Source organism: Hoplias malabaricus, chromosome 1, assembly GCF_029633855.1.
Source record: "Hoplias malabaricus isolate fHopMal1 chromosome 1, fHopMal1.hap1, whole genome shotgun sequence".
Taxonomy (NCBI): Eukaryota; Metazoa; Chordata; class Actinopteri; order Characiformes; family Erythrinidae; genus Hoplias; species Hoplias malabaricus.
The window spans coordinates 17,075,881-17,097,932 of record NC_089800.1 but is presented as its reverse complement, the minus strand read 5'-3'; the positions used below and the strand labels follow the sequence as shown (position 1 = coordinate 17,097,932).

The 22,052-nt window shown below is 38.1% G+C and overlaps 2 pseudogenes; both read left to right on the top strand.

Annotated features, from left to right (window-relative positions):
* Positions 1–4,978: 4,978 nt before the first annotated feature.
* LOC136664419 (protein MFI-like) lies at positions 4,979–11,049 on the top strand (annotated as a pseudogene).
* A 7,258-nt stretch (positions 11,050–18,307) lies between these two features.
* Positions 18,308–19,071, top strand: LOC136664387 (arylamine N-acetyltransferase, pineal gland isozyme NAT-3-like; annotated as a pseudogene).
* Positions 19,072–22,052: the final 2,981 nt, after the last annotated feature.

Here is a 22,052-nt window from a genome sequence, read left to right as displayed (position 1 = left end):
GTCAACGGGGGTTGATAACCTAATATACACTGAAAGGGGGTGAGACCTGTAGTCGAGTTAACCAAGGAGTTTTGTGCTATTTCTGCCCACACCAAGTACTGGAACCAGTCTTGTGGATTCTCATGACAATACATTCTTAAGAACTTTCCCAGCTCTTGATTAACCCGTTCACACTGGCCATTGCTCTGGGGATGATATCCAGAGGTGAGACTAACATTTACCCCTAAATGTTCAAAGAAAGCTTTCCAGACATGTGAAGTAAACTAGGGACCTCGATCGGATAAAATATCTTCAGGAATTCCATAATGACGGAATATATGTGTATATATAGCTTTAGCTGTGTCCAGGGCCGTGGGTAATGAAGGAAATGGTATGAACTTAACTCCTCTAGAGAACCGATCAATGACTGTGAGAACTGTAGTACATCCTTCCGATAGAGGTAGGTCCGTGACAAAATCAAGCGCTAAGTGCGACCAGGGACGTTCTGGAACAGGTAGAGGCATTAATTTACCTGCCGGAAGGGTTTTAGGTGTCTTCGACTGAGCACAGACTGAACAAGATGCTACAAATTCATGTACATCCGCTCTTAATGACCCCCACCAATAACGTGCTAGAATAAGCTGTGTAGTGCGTCTCTCTCCGGGATGACCTGATGACAGTGACGAATGGGCCCAGGTAATCAGCCTATTACGAAATTCTGGCGGTACATATGTTTTGCCCTCAGGACAAGCTTCAGATACTCCTTTTGACCTATTTTCCTGTGCAATCAGTTCGTCTAATTCCCATCTGATAGCTGCCACCGAGACGGAGGAAGGTAGTATAAACTCAGTTGATTCTTCACCTTTTTCCCCTAATTCATTCTGATTAAAACGAGAGAGCGCATCAGCTTTAAGGTTACGATTGCCTGGCTGAAATGTGATGGAAAACCGGAACCGGGAGAAAAACAACGACCACCTGGCTTGCCGAGAATTCATACGTTTTGCAGTACGAAGATATTCCAGATTCTTGTGGTCAGTTAGAACTGTGAAAGGATGTAGAGAACCTTCTAGCCAGTGTCTCCATTCCTCTAAAGCTAGTTTTACCGCTAAAAGTTCTCTATCTCCGATACCATAGTTTCGTTCAGCAGGTGATAATTTATGTGAAAAAAAGGCAATAGGGTGTAACTTAGGAAGTTCCCCACTACGTTGAGATAGTACCGCCCCTACACCCGTTTCCGACGCGTCGACCTCAACCACAAAGGGGAGTTTAGGGTTCGGATGTTTTAATATGGGAGCAGTAGTGAAAGCTGTCTTGAGACGTTCAAAAGCACCTTGGGCCTGAGCAGACCAACACAAACGATGGGGACTACCCTTCAGTAAGGCAGTAAGTGGGGCTGCAATGGAACTAAAATTCCTAATAAACCGTCTGTAGAAATTCGCAAATCCTAAAAAGCGTTGAAGCTCGTTCACGTTAGTCGGGACTGGCCAGTTCACGACCGCCTCCACCTTCTGGTCGTCCATGACTATACCAGACACACTGATAACATATCCCAAGAATGAAATGGTTTGTTGATGGAATTCACATTTTTCTCCTTTGACATAAAGGTTATTCTCCTTTAAACGCTGAAGCACCTGACTCACCTGTTTTATGTGTGTTTTAACATCTGGAGAGTAAATCAAAATGTCATCAATGTATGCAATTACAAACTTTCCCAACATATCCCTGAAAATGTCATTGATAAACTCCTGGAACACAGATGGAGCGTTTGCCAGCCCATAGCTCATCACTAAATACTCATAATGTCCCTTGGTAGTACTAAAAGCAGTTTTCCATTCGTCACCCTCCTTAATTCGAACAAGATTGTAGGCACTACGAAGGTCCAACTTGGAGAATATGGTAGCACCTCTAAGTTGCTCTAATGCAACCGGAATAAGGGGTAGAGGATATACAAATTTTTTAGTTATATCGTTCAGAGCACGATAGTCTATACAAGGTCTTAATCCACCATCCTTCTTTTTGACAAAGAAGAAACCCGAAGATATTGGAGACTTTGATGGATGTATAAACCCCTGTGTTAGAGCTTCTTCGACATACTCCTCCATGACTCTCTCCTCTTCCAAATTCAAAGGGTAAATACGTGATTTAGGTAAGGTAGCACCTTCTACAAGTTCTATCGCACAGTCATACGGCCTATGCGGGGGTAGTTTAGTAGCTTTGATTTTACTGAAGACTTCTAAGTATTGGGAATATACGGGAGGAATTTTTACTGACATAGTTGACTCTGGACTCTCAACGGAAGTGGAATGAATAGAAATGTGTTTAAGGGCTAAACAGTTTGTTTGACAGAAGGAAGACCAGGACGTGATTTCGCGTTGGCTCCATGAGATAGCTGGGTTATGAATTTCTAACCATAGTAGTCCCAAGATAATCTGAAAATCCGCCTTGGGTAATACCAGGAACGAAAGCCACTCGTGATGCAGGAAACTTGTTTGGAACCAAACAGGAACTGTCTCTTGTGAGATGAAATCTCCTCCAACGGGAAGGCCATCAAAAGCTCGGACTTGGATCTGCTTGCACAACTGTTTCGTCTTAATTCCCAGCCGGGTAACGAGGGATTGTTGAATGAAGTTTCCTTCGGCTCCAGAATCTATTAGCGCTGGAACGACAAGAGAAGTTCCTTGGCAGTACACTTTGACAGGTATGAGAAAGGATTTTGATATTAACCCTTTTGTGGGTACACTCACCAAGTTAGCATGTGAAGTCCTCTCCAGGTTTTGAGTCCGGACTCGCGGAGGACAGCGTGTACAATCGCGACGAATATGATCAGATCCTCCACAGTATAAGCATAGTCCACCGTGGAGACGACGAACTGTGTGTTCAAACTGTGTGCTCAAACTGTGTGGGGCCCCTTGAATAAATTCCACCTCGGGGGTAAATCCGGAGAGTTCGTTGTAAATATCTTGCCAAACATCATAAAACCATACAATTTTGTTCAAAGGGTGTGTAAGAGAATTTTTGCAAGATTCCAGAAGTCTTTTCACAAAAAATGTTTTCCCACACTTGCTAGGCCCGGCCAAAATATATGAGAAAGGCAGTTGTGATCTGACGTCAAAAATAAAATCCATAAGTTAGAGTGGAAAAGTAACTTTGGGGAACTCTTGCTATTAACCATACAAAACTTTTTAAACACTGATGCGTTTTGCAAAGTCAGTGATTTTTTCACTCTTTGTATGGTGTCTGTCTCTGTCAGGATGCTCTCTGAGACACCAGTTGTAATAAAATGGTTTCACCAGTCGTTTGAAAGAATCAAAATGAATCCTTTTAGCCTTTTCTGGGTTTATAGTAAAACCCTTCAGTTTTAGTGATGTGTGTCCTTTGTTTGTGATAAAACAGTAACTTTTAGGTCCAGTGGTGACAAAATCTGTGATGTAATCACCTTTCTCTAGCTCACTGGTTAGATCTTCAGGATAAAATCCTGTGGGTGGTACAAACTCCCCGCTTTTTGCTGTAAAAATCAGAGTCTGTGTCAATAAAGCACTATATTTTGTAATTGGTTTAAATTACCAGTTTATGTAAATAGTCCTTTTCATAACACCACTAAACCAGGGCCACGTCCTCGTAAACAAAAGTAAAAAAAAAAAAATTTTTATTGGAACAAAACAATAATTGAAGAAAATGCTTTGGGTCCGATATTAATTCTGTGCACAGGCGGGTGGTTCTCTGTCCCATTTTACTCCACAGGGCATTTAAAAATAGTTTACTTAAAGTTCTCTGTGCGGGGTTAAAAAACATATTGTCTTTGTTTAGTTCTACACCTTTGTGACATTTAAACTTTTCTAAAAAGTCATTTTCTGCATTAGTATTCACCCCTGGTGGAAAACTACTGGCTTCAACCTTGTTTTTCAAATGCAGGTTAATATAGTTCTGAAACAGAGTTGACGACTTTTGTTCAAAATCCTAAACTTCATAGATTTTACCCACCATGTAGCCGTGTGTTAAACACGGTTTAATTTCTTCGGTGCAATATGTCCCCGTTACAGCCCGTTCATCATCCGAATGTTAACAAATGTCCTGCGTTTCCTGTTCAGTGCAAGTTCTGCAGAGTGTGAAAATCAATTTCCCAAGACATTCACATCTATATGGAAGAACGGGGTGATACAATCCTCCCTTGGTGGGAAAGTCTTTAACCTGACCAGACCAAAATATTCTATTATTCCTTTGAAGTCATTAACCACTTTTGTGGGGTGTCAGATTGGGAACACACCCTTTTTATTGCAAAAGGGTACAAGCTACATAAATCCAGATAATACAATTTTTCGTCAGGTTCTGCTCTATGATGTAGTCAAATATAATTTGTCCGTCCTCCAAATAAAGCGTCTCTGGATTTTAACTTTTCAGGAAAATCCATATGTTTCAAAAAGGCCTTTAGCTCTGGGTCGGTTTGTTTCATATGTGTCCAATCATGTTCCCACAATAGACGTATTTGATATCCAAGAGATTTCAAATAATCCAATCTGTTCATCGCATGTTGATAAATGTCCCCGTCTAGTTCTTCCGTCAAAGAGTTTTTTGTGTTGGGGTCATAGTACTCTGTGTGAGTGATATGATGAATATGTATTAATTTCTAATAAGAAATTTGACTTTCTGATATTTGATTTTATATACCAAAACTTTAGCTGGTTTTCAGACATCTGCAGGCGTCAGACTCTCGTGGCTTTCTTAAACAGTCTTGGGCCCCTCAAGCGTGGTCCAGATAGAACAGAAGTTCTATTTTAATTTTATCTCTAGTAGAAAACTATAGTAAAAAGGGCTATAGTTGTTCCAGCAAAATGCAATGCCACCCAGAGTATGAAGGAGACCTCAGACCCTCAAAGTGATGACAACAGCTTCCGGACCAGCGACGGAGAAGACGGCCACACGCACCCTCAGAATGACTTTCTGAGATGAGGCCCAGGAGAGACCTGCATGGATGTGTCTCTCACAAGGAGGCAGATCAGCGATGATAGAGACTCCCCACAGAGAACTTCAGAACGCCACCAGCTCCGACGGAGGGGTGATTCAATTTCAGAGACAAAAACCTACAGTGGGTAAATGAGCATAATAATTCATTAATAATAATTAATTCTAGCTAATTCTACTGCATATGTGAAGATGGCCTCCTTGTCCATGCTAAAATTGGACAGGTAAAGACACTACATATTATTTAATGACTCCCAAACATGGAGCTTAACAAAATGAATTAAATAATTAATTATTAATCAAATAATAATTAATTATCATTGACTCCGATATGTAGTATTTATGTCAATATATGTACAATATTTCACAAGGTCGCACTGACCCATTTGTTTGTGGTGTGTAAAGCATTCTTCCGACCTACAAAACCTCAAACAGTCGTGACAACGTATCTTTGTCCCAGAGTTTATACAAAACCTCAGACAAACACTGTATACAAAACGACAACTGTGTCTATCTACAGTCAGACCGTCCAATCCGAAGATTTTAGGCTACTTCACCACTCCCCTTGTGAACCAAATGAAGTAGGGGAGGGGGGGACTACTTTGTGAACGAAACGCTTCTCGAAGTTCTATGTAAGCTCTAGAAAAACAAAATCCCGGACATTTGTGAAATTCCGCCCGGACATTTTTTTAAGTCTAAAAAAGAGGACATGTCCGGGTAAAAGAGGACGTCTGGTCACCCTACATCAAGCATAGTGAGTTCTGGAAAAAGAAAGAATGGATTATACGCTGGAAACAAGGTCAAAAGCAGGCTTACATCATCATCTACTGCTGCTGCCAGAGCACGAGCAATAGCAGAAGCTGCTCATGTCTAGCTCTGTGGGAGGAAACTGGAGCACCCAGAGAAAACCCACACGGACACGGGGAGAACACACTAAACTCCTCACAGATGGTCACCCAGAGCAGGAATCAAACCCACAACCTCAAGGTCCCTGGAGCTGTGTGACTGCGACACTACCTGCTGCACCACCGTGCTGCCCTTCTGATAATACAGTTGTAATAAATAACAGGTTTGTCATATCAGTAGCTTAAACTTCATTATGAAAGACTTGTGTCTAGAGCTTAAGCAACACACCCTTTCAAACTATTGGGCTCACCCTGTTGGAGAGGGAGTGGTGGACATGTCTGTACAGCTAACAGCTCAATATAGTTCAATGCACAGTAACAGCTACATGAATGTCATTTTCTCAGTTTGTTCCTGAGGAAAAAAGAAATGTACAGTACATGTACATTAAATGTATAGGTGTTTTTTTTGTTTACATTCTTCAGTAACACACTGGGCATCTGAACCATGGTTACAAAGTTTGTTTGTGTTGCTCTGGTAACATTCATTCACTTCAATTTATCTAATTTAGCAAGAGTGCAAACATGACTGGACGAATGTGTAAAACTGAAAACATTGCAATTACTGGGGTTAATGGATATTTTGTCTGCTTTATTTGCATGGAAAAGGGCTTAGACTTCACAGCTTGACAACTGACTGTTGATGATGGTGCAGGTAGTGAGATTTTGTATTTTTCTATCTGTTTGTACTGAAGCCCATCCTAAGCTCTATTTAGACTGTACTGATTTATTTTCTACAGAATTAATGGTTGTGCAATAAATAGAGGCATGTCTTACATTGAATAATTTAATATGTAAATTGTATATTCCTCATAGCTTAGTTAATTGAATTAATCCATTTAATAGAGAATATTTTGTACGTGCTGTTTTTTCTAAATGCTAATATATGGAATGCTCATTGCAGCCTGCTGCTTATATGATGCAATAAAATGTGGAATTATTTATTTACATTCTCATTCTGTTGTTATTTGTTCTCTGCTGCCACTGATGTGCAGATAAAGACACGAAAAACAAAAAGGTTAAGTTCCCATACCTATTTGACAGGTGCGTACAAGCAATAACATTAACTCAGTTATGAGCTGTGTTATCTCAGTGATAAGATAATCTCACCAGTTTTAGCATGAAGAGATATTATTGGTTGAAATACGAGCTTTTACCCACAAGTTAATAGTTAGTAACCAGGTTGATAAGAGATTTATAGTGTTTTTGACAACTGAAGAACTTAAAACAATGCTGACATTTATATAAAATTTAATAACAAGTGATTTAAACCTACAAACGTGTAAAGACTTGTTCTAATGGCAGCCTTTATAAATCATTCTGGGGTGTAATTGACTGCAGCTTTTATGACAATTAAATCTTGTTGGAATAACATTTTCATGCAGTTTTGATTTGTGTCACTTGTGTAATTTTCATGTAGCCTTTTGAACAACGATCTACAGTAAAACAGCACATATCTTTTATTTTGAATGTTACAGCCATGTTGACTTGTAATGTAAGATTACAGTTCTGTTTACACAGTCCTCTGTTTACAGAGTCTGGAATGTGAACATGTGGCTACGAATGATGAGTGGGTGGCTACAGTTATTGCAGTGGGGTGGGACATTAGCTCAGTGTGAGCTAAACAGAAATCCTAACTAAACAAATCCTAACAGTCTGTAAAATCAGGTGTTTTCTTTTCAATGGGCCACAAACTTGACACATTCCAAGTAATAAGATGAACATATACCATCACTTTCCAAATAAAAACACGTATCTCCATTTTTGTTTATTTTTAATTTACTTAATCATTTGCACACACCAGCTGTATTTGGAATAAAATCTTTTACATTAAAATTTAAGAAGTTTTTTTTCCCTTCTATAAAGTTAATATTTTAGAGATACGTGTTTGTCTTTGGACAGCAACTATATGCAAATTGACTCAGAAATGGAGCTTGTGTATAATTTTACCTATAATCCCATTAATTTCCCTCTGAACTGTTTACAACATGATAAGGTGAGTAATGGTTACAGATGCTTGTATGTACACCACAGGATCCCTGATTTCTCGCCATCTGAGGGTGTGGCCCAGGATGAAAATGACAGCCAGGAGACACCACAGGAGAGAGTGTATGACCAGGCAGCAAGAATCATCCAGAGACTGTGGAGGAAGCATGTTGTTAGTGACTAACTGGAATTTCATTATAACTATTTTGACCAGCTTCATTTACAATTCAGTCATATATATATATATATATATATATATATATATATATATATATATATATATATATATATTTAATATCCATTGTACACAACCCAGTGTGTATTTCTGCTTCACTCTGTAGAACATAGCTGTTTTCAAATACTTCAAGGACCTGGTGAACTTTGGTAGCCATGGTGATCCTCGAAACCTGCTAAAATATGTTAACCCCAGAGAGGTAATTCCTAAATTGTGGAATACCATGCCACAGTCTCTCCATATTTGTCCCTCGTCTTCCTCTTTTAAATCTTTTCTCTCAGCATTTTCACTCTTTGTTACCTTGACTAATCTGCTGTCTGGCCTTTGTCTTTATTGTTATCATGTAAATTATTATTATTATTATATTATTTTTTTCCTGTTTACACTATGGAAAGTGTCCTTGAGTTTGAGAAAGGCCCTATATAAATTAACATATTATTGTATATATGCTGATTATATGCAGTCAGTAAATAAGCATTATTATGAGTGAGTGTGTTTTGCTGTAGGCTGAAATGCTGGATGCTGCCTCAGGTGTCTACGTACGCTTCAGACTGGGTGGTGTAAGTAACTGGTATTCACCAATAATGACACACTTACTTGCTGTTCTTAATGTGTGGTCGTTGCAGTCTTATCCGTTGTTTATTTTGAGAAGGTGACAATGAGTAGGTGTAGCCCTATTGATACTATCTCCTCTTTAACTGATCATCATTCTTCCATTCAAGACAACCTTTCCTCCAAATATCTACTATAAGATCTTCACCCACCGTCCAATTGTGGACCTGTGTGCTAGCAGCCCGAAAGACTACACCCATGCTGGACAGAAACATCCGGTCCCTGTGCAAATCCATAACGGTCAGCCTGTGGTCCATGATGACCACACTGGCTGGTACAAACGAGTGGAGAATAATGGCTGGAAGCTGCTGTCTGGAAAGGTGTGTATATGTATTATGATAAATATATATGTTAATGTATTAACATTTTATATGCCTTTTTTTTTCAATTTATATCACAGTTAGGCATATTGATTGAGGTCTCTTACCAGTATAGCAAGGTGTTTTGCCAGAACAGGAAACCAAACCATAATCTGCTGCATGGAGAGCAGTAGTACCATTCATTAATCCTCACCAAACCCTGCATAACCAATGATGAATGACCACTGCATATTGAATCACCTTATTACGCTTCAGTAAATTAGCCATCATTGCACACCCGTCGTATTATTCCTTGGTACATGCTGATTTACAAAACCTTTATTGGCCTATCTCCTTCTTATCTGTGTCAGTTGTTGCAATCTCTGTCCTCTAGTTATAACACTTGTTTTGCCCAGCTTATCACGCTGAGAGTCCCGAAAACAAATACAGTTTTGGATCTGTCCCCTTTTTAGTCAGCTGCAGCCAAGGACTGGAACTTGCTTCAGAAAAACACTAAAATTGGTCAACTTTATTTCAAAGTCAGCTTTTAGGAATTCTGTTACTGCTCTTTTAGCTGATAAAAGTAATTGTTACATAGATACTCACTGATATAATTAGTCATCCTCATCTTAGTAGTGGATGTCGTTTATTCTGTTTGTTGGATTCTCTTGTTTTTGCTTTCTGTTGTTTTTGTTGTATACAGCTTTTTAATGTGTCATTAAAAAAAGCTTTGCCTTTTGCCAGGCTGCCATTGTAACTAAGTTGTTCTTAATGACTTGCCTTGTGAAATAAAGGTTAAATACATTTTTTTAATTATCTGTGTAAATAACTTCATTATTTCTGTTAAAATGTTTGCCTTTTTGGAGACCCCATCTTTCAAAACACCCATAACAAAAAGTTTGAATTCCATCACTGCAAAATCCGCAGATAGCAAGATGTTGAGTGAAAAAAGAAGATGCACAATATTGAGTGGATGAAAAAAATGTAAGTGTACCTAGAGGAAGGTTGTGTCAGAAATGGCATATCTGGACTGGATATGTTTACTGTAATATAGAATACACCACTGCACCAACCTAAATGTGACAATTTAAAAACATTGATTTTAGAATTTTTAGAATCTATAATAATTTTTAGAATTAAAAAAATCTAAATTGCATTCCTCCACTGTTTGACCAAAATAATTTTAGGGATAATTTTATTGGATGTTTATACAAAGTTGACACTCTTTCTACTGTGTGCAGGTATGAAGATGGAGCTCTTTATGCTTGCACAGATCAGACAGAAACCGCAGAGCTGGTGGAGCACTCAGCTCAGGGCATGATGAGGACAGTCCAGGAGCATGGGCTTGACACTATTCTGGATTGGGAGGTGGATGAGCTGATTGAATGGACCAATGCACTCAACTTTGAGGAGTAATTCAGCTATTATTAATTTTCACATACAAAATAAATGAATAAGCTTGAAATATGTATACTGCAGGGGCCTGTATGTGAGCCTCCATTTTTTTATTTCCTCACTCTCACATGTATTAGAGTTTGTATTAGTGATTCTCTTTGAATTAGTGATTTCCACCCACTAAACTTTCAATTCAGCTGCTAACATTCAGCTATTTGATTTATACAGGTATGTAAATGAGTGGAAGATTGTGGGCACCAGTAACTCTTCAGCGCTTAAAGAAGGTATACTGTAACATTATAGTTCAGTGCATTTTCTCGTTTAGAACACTGTTGTCTACAACCGTTGCTTTAACTTTATAATAGCTCCACCTTCTGGCTGTTTACTGATCGCTCTCTCCATCACTTTAGCTTTCTTTTTGCAGATAACACTGTTGTCTACAGCAGTTGCTTTAACTTTATAATAGCTCCACCTTCTGGCTGTTTACTGATCGCTCTCTCCATCACTTTCGCTTTCTGCTTACAGATAACCAAGCGTTTTTCTCTAAACTTGACCCCTGTAGATGTTTCCAGCTCACACAGGACAGCTATTAGGTGGTAAGCAACGGTGGTCTCCTTAGTCATGAGTGCAGTCTGATTAAACAGAATTCTCAAGAGCTCACATCTCAGACTGGGTCATATGACACAGTTCATAGGGATGGTTCTCTGTTACCCAACGCGACGCAAAAATTCTACATATTTATAAATGGATGCTTGTAAAGATTGTGAGATTGTTTATTGGGTAATGTGTAATTTGTACTCATGTAACACACCTCACACACACACACACATATATATATATGATTAACATTTACCTTAACATATATATATATATATATATATATGATTAACATTTACCTCTTTTAGCGACTTGCAAAAGAGGATCTAACATTCAAACTACAGCACAATTTATACAAAATACCTTACATTGAGTGCAATATGCCAGGAAGTAATAAGTGCATTAAGGAAAGACTTTCAGTACAAGAGATACTCTCGGAAGAGCTGGGTTTTCAAGGATTTCTTGAATACGGAGAGGGTTTCTGTTGCTCTGATAGTGCTTGGAAACTTGTTCCACCAGTGTGGTACCAGAGATGAGAATAGGCTCGACTGACCTGTACGGGGGAGTTGGCTGTGTTAGTTGGCGCTCCTTTGAGGAACGGAGAGGGCGGGCTCTAACATATGGTTTTAAGAGTCTGTTGAGGTAGATGGGAGCAGAACCAGTGAATACTCTGAAGGCCATCATTAGTGATTTAAATTTGGTGCGAGCAGCTAAGGGTAGCCAATGCAGCTCAACTAATAGGGTTATGACATGTGCTCTTTTAGGCTGGTTGAAAACCAGGTGTGCTGCAGCATTCTGAATCATCTGTAGTGGTCTCACAGCACAGGCTGGAAGATCTGTCAGGAGGGCGTTGCAATAGTCAAGATGGGAGATTACTAATGTCTGAACAAGGAGCTGTGTTGCATGTTGAGTTAGGTATGGCCTAATCTTCCTTATGTTGAATAGGGAGAAGCGGCACGAACGAGCTACAGCGGTAATGTGATCTGCGAAAGTCAGCTGTTCATCAACCATGACACCCAGGTTTCTTACAACCTTGGTAGGAGCCACTGATAGGGACTCTAGCTTGATGCTGATGTTGTGGAGAATATCTTGCTTGGCAAGAGACAGTCAGAGATTCGAGTTGCCACTGAAGTGTCACCTGGAGGAAAGGATAAATAGAGCTGTGTGTCATCTGCATAGCAGTGATAGGAGAAGCCTTTTGAATGTATGATTAGGCCTAGAGAGGTGGTGTACAAGGCAAAGAGGAGTGGACCCAGCACTGAGCCTTGGGGCACACCTGTGGTGAGGTGGTTTTGCGCTGATGTTTGTCCAAGCCATGACACATTGAAGGATCGTCCAGTGAGATAAGACTCAAACCAGGAGAGTGCATTGTTCTTGAAGCCCATGTCAGTAAGTTTGTTTAGTAAGATGTGGTGGTTGACCGTATCAAATGCTGCTGATAGGTCAAGCAGGATGACAACTGAGGATTAACCTGTCTCTTTGGCATCTTTAAGAGCTTCCATTACTGACAGAAGTGCAGTTTCCATCGAGTGGCCGCTCTTGAAGCCGGATTGGTTAGAGTCAAAAAGGTTATGTTGGGAGAGGAATTTTGTTGCCTGCTAAAATTTTGTTGACAGCTCTTTCAATGATTTTAGACAGGAAGGGGTGGAGAGAGACTGGTCAGTAGTTCTCTACTATAGAAGGAGCAAGAGAAGGTTTTTTTGAGTAGAGGTCTTACCTGAGATTGCTTGAAGGTGTTTGGAAATGTTCCCGAGGTTAGTGAAGAATTGATTACATGAGTGGCTGCGGACACAATGGACGGAGCTGTGGTTTGCAGTAGGGTGGTAGGAATGGGATCCAGTGGACAGGATGTAGGACAGCCGCCTCTAAGAAGATTTGATACCTCGTTTTCTCTGAGAGGAGTGAAAGAAGGGAAGGAAGCAGTAGGTTTAGGAGTATTCGAAGGGAGAGCTGAAGGCTGTGTAGAAGGCTCAGAAAACCATCTGCTCATTGCAGCAACTTTGCTGGTGAAGAAGTCAGCAAATGCATCAGGAGAATCTGTAGTTGATGGGAGAATCTGTAGTTGATGGAGAGAGCAGTGGGGGTAGCGCTGTTTTCCGGTTTGATCCAAGTCTCAGTGAGGGCTAGGATGTCCAGTGAAAGATAGTTTGCATAGGCGGAGATGAAGTCTGCTTTGTTTACCGCAGACTGACAGTTCCATAGACCTATTGAGAAGGAATTGGTTATGGGTGTGGATGTGTGATATAGAGAGCGAAGGTTATCGAGGATGCGTTTCCGTCTGTGGAAGTAAAAGCGCCTGCGAGTTCCAGAGACAGCAGAGATGGGGTAGAGACACATTGTGGAAAGAGAAAAATTAAACAGAATTCTAGAAAAAATGGCACATTTCAGCACTTTTCCATTCACAATATAATTTATTGTTTTATCATCTTTAGGACAGTGTGCCGGAAAGTGTGCAAAAATAAGTGTTTCTTATTCTAATTCTCTGTTCCACCTTAAATGGTGAAATAGTTGCATTCCGTCGTGGCTAGATGGCAAAGTATGAAAACACCTTCCATAACATGGAAAAACTACAAGTTTAGCTTAATTCAGTGGATTATATCTCTGTATTTTGAAAGAGTTTCAAAAATGTGAAAGGCTCACTGAAGACACAATATAACAGACTATATTAATATCCTGAAGATGAAGAATTTTACTGTGGAAATTTTTTATAATGGCCCTGTAAACATAGCATTGGACATGATAGAATATGTGGGGAAATTGCGCATTTGACTAAATTCATTGGATATTATCTCTTTATTTTCAAAGAGTATCAAAAATCTGAAAGGCCCACTGAAGACACAATATAACAGACTATTACTACCCTGAAGATGAAGAAATTTTACTGTGGAAATTTTTTATAATGGCTCTATAAACATAGCACTGGACACTAAAATATGTGGAAATTGCGTATATGGCTTAATTCATTTGACATTTATCTCTTTATTTTCTAAGAGTCTCAAAAATCTGAAAGGCCCACTGAAGACAAAATATAACAGACTATTAATACCCTGAAGATGAAGAAATTTTACTGTGGAATTATTTAGTAATTGCCCTGTGAACATAGCATTGGACATGATAGAATATGTGGGGAAATTGCGCATATGGCTTAATTCATTTGACATTATCTCTTTATTTTCAAAGAGTCTCAAAAATCTGAAAGGCTCACTGAAGACATAATATAACAGACTATTAATATCCTGAAGATGAAGAATTTTACTGTGGAAATTTTTTATAATGGCCCTGTAAACATAGCATTGGACATGATAGAATATGTGGGGAAATTGCGCATTTGACTAAATTCATTGGATATTATCTCTTTATTTTCAAAGAGTATCAAAAATCTGAAAGGCCCACTGAAGACACAATATAACAGACTATTACTACCCTGAAGATGAAGAAATTTTACTGTGGATTTTTTTTAATTGCCCTATAAACATAGCACTGGACACGATAAAATGTGTGGAAATTGTGCATATGGCTTAATTCATTTGACATTATCTCTTTATTTTCAAAGTGTCTCAAAAATCTAAAAGGCCCACTGAAGACACAATTAAACCGACTATTAATATCCTGAATATGAAGAAATTTTACTGTAGAATTGTTTTTTTGGAATTTCCCTCTGAGCATAGCATTGGATGTAAATGTGTGGGGAAAATGCATATTTGGCTTCATTCATTGGACATTATCTTTTTACTTTTAAAGTGTCTCAAAAATCTGAACGGCTTATTTAAGACACAGTATCCTAAAGATGAAAAAATGTCACTGTGGAATTGCTTTGTCATAATCCTGTGAATATAGCACATGACATGATAGAATATGTAGAAACATGAACTTTCGGTATATGGCATTTTTATTTTTTATTTGTCAATCTGCAATTGATATTACAGAAGGTGTAGTACAAATATAATATCCCAAAATGTAAACTTTAATTTAAAGGTATGTTTGTTTAAACACTTAATGTCAATGTGTATATTCACAATGCCTGGTTATTTCCAATATTATTATATTCTTATTTGCTAGTACGGACCACGCCCATAGAGGCTGAAACGGGGAGGTAAACTTTGGGGAAGAGTTCAGGGTGGCTTATGAATGCGTATGAAGCCGGAACCCCCCGTTGGATAAATGTATATGAAAAAAGGGTGGAGACGGGGTGGAGGTGGGAGCAAGTTTAAAACAGGAGGCTCAGTGGGCTTGATAAAGGCCAAACACGGCTCCGAATACGGGGTTCAGCAGGAATGACCCAGCGCAGAGGAGCGAGCTGACATAGTGAAGCAGTCGAGTCGAGATCCGTCTCCTGAACTAAACTAAGCAAGTTTGTCCGACACGGAAATGAAAGTGAATTTGCAGGGTATATATAGGGCTGAGAGGAGGAGTTCGGGCGTGGTCCTCCTCCCAAAATTATGTTATTACATAACTTCACTTATTATGCCATTTAATTAGTCTGGTTGCCTGGCAACAGTTTAACATAAAAGAGAGGCTTAAATGTGAATAACATGGTGTAAAAAAGCCTAACTGGGCAGCTTGGCCCAGTGAGACTAAACAAGGCAAAGTTTTGCAAGTACAAGGCCTAAAGGCCAAGCCTATGTGTGGATAGAAATTACATCACAAACAGTCAACCTACCAAGAGAAAAATTCATAAATGCAACATTATTTAATAGGGAGTCTTAGGTAGTTTGGGCCAGTGAGGTTAAACAAGGTCTAACTGACTTTGTGTCTATATACAGAGTAAGAAAAATTAAAGGAAGTTTATTTAAAAGACATTTTAACTATTGAGACCATAACTATTGAGAGCTGGTCTTAATCATGATAAATAACAATTGTTCATATGGTCTCATGTCTTGAGCTATAAAGATTATGATGAAGATTTTGAACATGGTGTGTATGAAATTTCAAAATTTGGTTCATGAAATTTAACACTTTGATACTTATGACAGCTATGCCCAGTGCATCAGTAAAAGTCTTGTGGACATAAAGAATATTACTGAAAGCACATCTTGGCTGTAGGACTCATTTGAACATTTGAATCAGAGTATTATTTTATAGAAATTTTTAAAATTGTGAAGTCATCTAATTAAATGATCTTTTCACAATTTTAAACATTTCTATATTTTTATGGTCAATATTGCCCTTTAAATAAACTTTCTTACATTTTAACCTTTAGGGCTTAGGTAAACTTAATCTTATCAATGCCTTGTTTAGCCTCACTGGGCTAAGCTACCTAAATTGTGCTAATTCTTGCTTCAGAGCAACTTTCATTAATATATGTAAAAATATAGGAACACACCTTGGAAGGGGTGCCAGTCCTTCATGGGGTGACACACACATACACACATTCACTCACACAATCACACCTAGGGACATTTTTTTGAGTTGCCAATTCATCTATTCACCTGTGTTTTTGGACTGTGGGAGGAAAGCGGAGCACCCGGAGGAAACCCATTTTGACACAGGGAGAACACACCAAACTCCTCACAGACAGTCACCTGGAGCAGGACTTGAACCCACAACCTCCAGATCCCTGGAGCTGTGTGACTGCAACACTACCTCCTATCACCGTGCCGCCCGTTTTACATCTTATATTTTTAAGTAATTTCTTCAGTTTTATTTGTTTAGTTACATAACTTCCATCTCTCAGTACTGTTCAAATGAAGCTCATGTGTTCGTATAATTAAATGTTTAAAAAGACAAAGGCTTTCATGGGGTTTCCTAACTTTTCACATGAATGTATAACCAAAGTTCATGTTTCCACATGCTATGTTCATATCACATGCCATGTTCACAGGGCCATGACAAAAATAAATAAATAAATAAATAAATCCACAATGACATTTCTTCACCTTTAGGATTCTGATAGTCTGTTATACTGTGTCTTCAATATGCCTTCCAGATTTTTGAGACACTTTAAAAGTAAAAAATAAAAAGATAACATAGTCTGTTATATTGCATCTTCGCCCTTTCAGATGTTTGAGACACTTTGACAATTTGGAGATAATGTCCAATGAATTAAGCCACGTGCAATTTCTCCACACATACTATCGTGTCCAATGCTATGTTTATAGTGCAAATATATAAAATTTCCACTGTAAAATTTCATAATCTTCAGCATATTATTAGTCTGTTACATTGTATCTTCAGTGAGCCTTTCAGATTTTTGAGACAATGTGACAACAATGAGATAATGTCCAATTAATTAGGCCAAATAAGCAAATTCTCCACACATTCTACAGTGTCCAATGCTATGTTTTTAGGGCTATTACAAAATAATTCCACAGTAAAATTTCTTCATCTTCAGGGTGTTAAAAGTCTGTTATATTGTGTCTTCAGTGGGCCTTTCAGATTTTTGAGACTCTTAGAAAATAAAGAGATAAATGTCAAATGAATTAAGCCATATACGCAATTTCCACATATTTTAGTGTCCAATGCTATGTTTATAGAGCCATTATAAAAAATTTCCACAGTAAAATTTCTTCATCTTCAGGGTAGTAATAGTCTGTTATATTGTGTCTTCAGTGGGCCTTTCAGATTTTTGATACTCTTTGAAAATAAAGAGATAATATCCAATGAATTTAGTCAAATGCGCAATTTCCCCACATATTCTATCATGTCCAATGCTATGTTTACAGGGCCATTATAAAAAATTTCCACAGTAAAATTCTTCATCTTCAGGATATTAATAGTCTGTTATATTATGTCTTCAGTGAGCCTTTCAGATTTTTGAGACTCTTTGAAAATAAAGAGATAATGTCAAATGAATTAAGCCATATGCGCAATTTCCCAACACATTCTATCATGTCTAATGCTATGTTCACAGGGCAATTACTAAATAATTCCACAGTAAAATTTCTTCATCTTCAGGGTATTAATAGTCTGTTATATTGTGTCTTCAGTGAGCCTTTCACATTTTTGAGACTCTTTGAAAATAAAGAGATAATATCCACTGAATTAAGCTAAACGTGTAGTTTTTCCATGTTATTGAAGGTGTGTTCGTACTTTGCCATCTAGCGGGGACAGAATACAAATATTTCACCATTTAATGTGGAACAGAGAATCCGAATAAGAAACTGGCGAATAAGTAACCAACTTCAGCGTCGTCGGATAGCCTGAGATTAAATTGATTTAACTCTCCTTCAGTGCTTATTTTTTCATTGTGTTATATGTTAGTGTTTTCGCAGGCTAAGGTTTTGTCATTAGCCTGAAGCAGGATGTTTTTTCTTTACCCAGTAAAATCTAAAGTTCGGAGGATATAAAACTATTCGGCCTAAAAACTGGCGACTTAGAGACTTCTGCACCTCCAGCACTCATTTATGGTTCCTTTTGAGGACCAGTCCATTCACATGGGGGAAAAGGTCCACCTTGACCTTCCTCTACTGTATGAGAAAATAGTTTTAAAAAGGAGAGTGGGCATTTGCTTTGAAATCAATGGCCTTTTCTCTTGGCTTTTGAGCCAGCTGGGGTTTGATGTACATATTTTTTCAGCTCAGGTGAAGAACCACTTTACCAAGGCCTATGGCCCACCATTTGACCACTTTATCATGTTGGTGAACCTCAATGGGCACAGATGGCTCTGTGATGTGGGCTTTAGGTCAGGGTTTCAGCTCCCTCTTTCTCTAGAGACGGACGAACCCCAAAAACAGAGCCATGAAGTGTATCGCCTTCGTACTGAGGATAATCTCATCTTTCTGTAAGCACTCTTGGACAATGACTGTGTAAAGATCACAAAAGAGGACACAGCATGGAATGTATTGTACAAATTCACCCTCACCCCATGTAAGAGGGACGATTTTAGAGCCATGTGTGATTACCACCAGAGTTCCATCAGCTCCACCTTATTCTGCAAATCCCTTTGCTCCCTGCTCTTACCAAATGGAAGAATTACCATCATAGGCCGCAAACTGATTATCACCATTAAGACCACTTATCAGCTGAGGAGGGACAGCCTGTAAAAACCAAAACAGACCGCACAGATGAAGAAATTACTGAACTTCTAGGGGACAAGTTTGGAATAGTGCTTCCCTCACCGTTCACCCCAAAAGATGTTGACATTGTGCCCCCACCAGTCATGTATTGAAGTTGATTATATTATTGATTATACATTAATGTCTGCCCAAACTGTAATCAATAACTACAAATTGTATTGTATTACATTCTTAAATTTGTACAAGCCTTTTAATACTAATTAGACAAAAATATTATATGAAAAACAAGGAAGTGACATTAATATTATGGCTGTTGGGATTATCTTCCAACATAATGATAACAGTGCCATAGTACTATTTATTCTATTTATATATTATGAATCCTGAAAATATCCCAGTCATGGATACTTTGAATATATTTCAAAACTTTTTTAACCAGGAATGAATATGACTAACATTGAAAAAACACATACATACATTTAATTAAGCCCATTAATGACCAGAAGCTAAATTTAGTTTTAAATTTAGGAAAACCACTTTCTAACTTTCTCTGCTCTGATTGGTCAAAATTGTTGGAATTTTGTGTAGTTATAGTTTATATGATGGGTTTTGGTTTACAAGCATATATGTAAAAATCAATTGATTTATGGACTATTTTTGACCATTCTGAACTTTTTTTTAACCATATAATCTTTTTTATTTTTTCAGATATGCGAAAAGGAAAAAAATATTTACATATGGAAATTAATAGATTAAGCTTAACATCAACGTGGTTCTTAAGTTTTGGCTTTTTGTATTTGAAGGCAATTTCAGTTTGAAATATCTGTTAAGCAGTAATATCTAATTGAAATATCTGTATTGCAAAATCAAATGTTATTTAAGCTGTGTTTTCTTGATAATGTTTTTGCCTTTTTTAATTGATTTTTAATGATAATAGTAATGGGAAGTGGTGTAATGCATCACAAAAGTCCTGGTTTGGATCAGGTCACAGAACACCAAACTAGAAAAAAGGAAACCCGTGTAACGAGCGTCAAAGAAGAATTTAGAATGGGCTAACCCCATGCTGATAACTGGGGAATGTAAGTCATCATCCCACCACATATACACAATCATGTAGTGTCAAGCGGAAATAACAGGTGCTTTGTTAATGCACTTAACTTAACACTGCAGTATTTTGTGTTACTACTTCGTTTGTATTAGTGATTTTTATTTTGACGTGTTCTGTTTATGAAGTAGCAGCTCAGAGGAGCGAATTCTCCATTTCATTTTCTTTCGTTACCTTAGTGGAGCCCAGCGCTCTGAGGTGGATTTACTGTCACAGTGAGTCCCGTGCTCGATAGTGCCATCGCCCGTGGCACAAAGTTTACAATCTATAATGGTTTTAACTACATGCTCTGTTTACGTGAAACACTCCCAGCCCAGTTTGTATATGTTTTCAACAAGCCTCTGCGTCAAGAAAAATGAACCCTGGCACAAAAACACTAATCCACGCAGTTAGGGTTAAACTTTTGCAATTAATCCGCAGTTTATGTGCGTCTGGAAATGTGGAGGATGATCTATTACACCACTAGTAATGAGGTTGTAATGGCTATACAAATTAATTAATGATTCAAATAATAAAACAACAATTTCAGAACCACAAAAATTATGTAAAAACTGTGCTCACCCTGTGTGCAAAACACTATGGATTTTGTGATATGTCACAACTAAAGGCTTTCATTTCAAATTTGGTTTAAAATGCCATTGTCACTGAAAACAAATTCCTCATTTTAAATTAAAGTTTAAATGTACACAGTTAAAATTGTTCATGACATACTTGTAGTATACGGCACCATTTTATGTCAAAACGATAGATGGTGAGAATATTTTTTCCAGATGGCATCATCACCAGATGACTCAACGGAGATATGTTAGGAATGTATGGAAGTCTTTTCCGATGACGTCACACGGGGGGGTGTGTGTTCTTAAGAACTTGTGGAATTATTTCCCCATGATGTCTCACGGTGGGTGTATATTCTTAGGAACGTATGGAGAGTTGTCCTTTTGGGGGTGTATTTTCCACACAATGTAATGTTAAATGTAATAGTATTACAGTCGGCCCATGTTTTTTCTTTAGAGTTGTTTAAAACGTGTTGTAATTATTTTGTTTTTTTTCCAGACAAAGTCATAATTGTAAGTTAATGACAAAAAACTATTGTTAGGAATATAATTTAAAAGAAATGTAAATTAAGAAACTGAGAATCCAACATACAGGGAGCAATATGAATTGAATGGTCCCACTGTTTTTCTTTAGGGTTGTTTAAGGCAAGACTTCCTTATACTTGTTCTTTTCCAGACAAAGTCATACATGTATGTTAATGGAAAAAACGTTGTTGGGAATGCAGTTTAAAGAAATGTAAAATAAGAACTGAACATTTGACTGTCCAAAACCCACATATTTCTTGACTGGAATATATTGGAAGTGGGATGGTCAGATCTCAGCTTTGGAACAACATAGGAGGATTTGACAAGCACACCTGCCTATGTTTGAGTCTCCCTTACGCAGGGTATGAGTTTGGAGAGGATTGGAGAAAGTCAAAAATTTCACCCAAAAATTTTCCAAAGGTGACCGGTGAATGCAAAGGCAAGGAGGCCAAGCTCTCTTGCTAGGATGTTCTCTCTCACATCAGTGAAAAGATAAGTCTAACCAATGCTATCTTTACATGAGGGGGCACCCAGATTTGAACTGGGGACCTCTATTGATCTGCAGTCATTTTTGAGCAAAACTTTTGACTTTCTCCAATCTTCTCTGTACTCACACCCTGAGCAGAGGAGACTCATATTTAGACAGCGCTGGTCTTACTTTCAAGACATCTCATGCCAAAGCCGAGATCTGATGGTTTCACTTTCAGTACATTCAAGTGAAAACGTATATGGGTTTTGGACAGTGGAAATCTACAACTCTAATGACATATATGACATTATGGGGACATCGGATGCATGAAAAATGTTTTTTCTTACCATAAAAATGACGTTATCCCAAAGAGTAACCAGTCTTTGGCCATCCTATCTGTAATATATTTCACATCAGTGAAACATCATGTTTGTGCCAAAATAACAAACATTTATTGATGCATCCCATGTCTCCTTGATC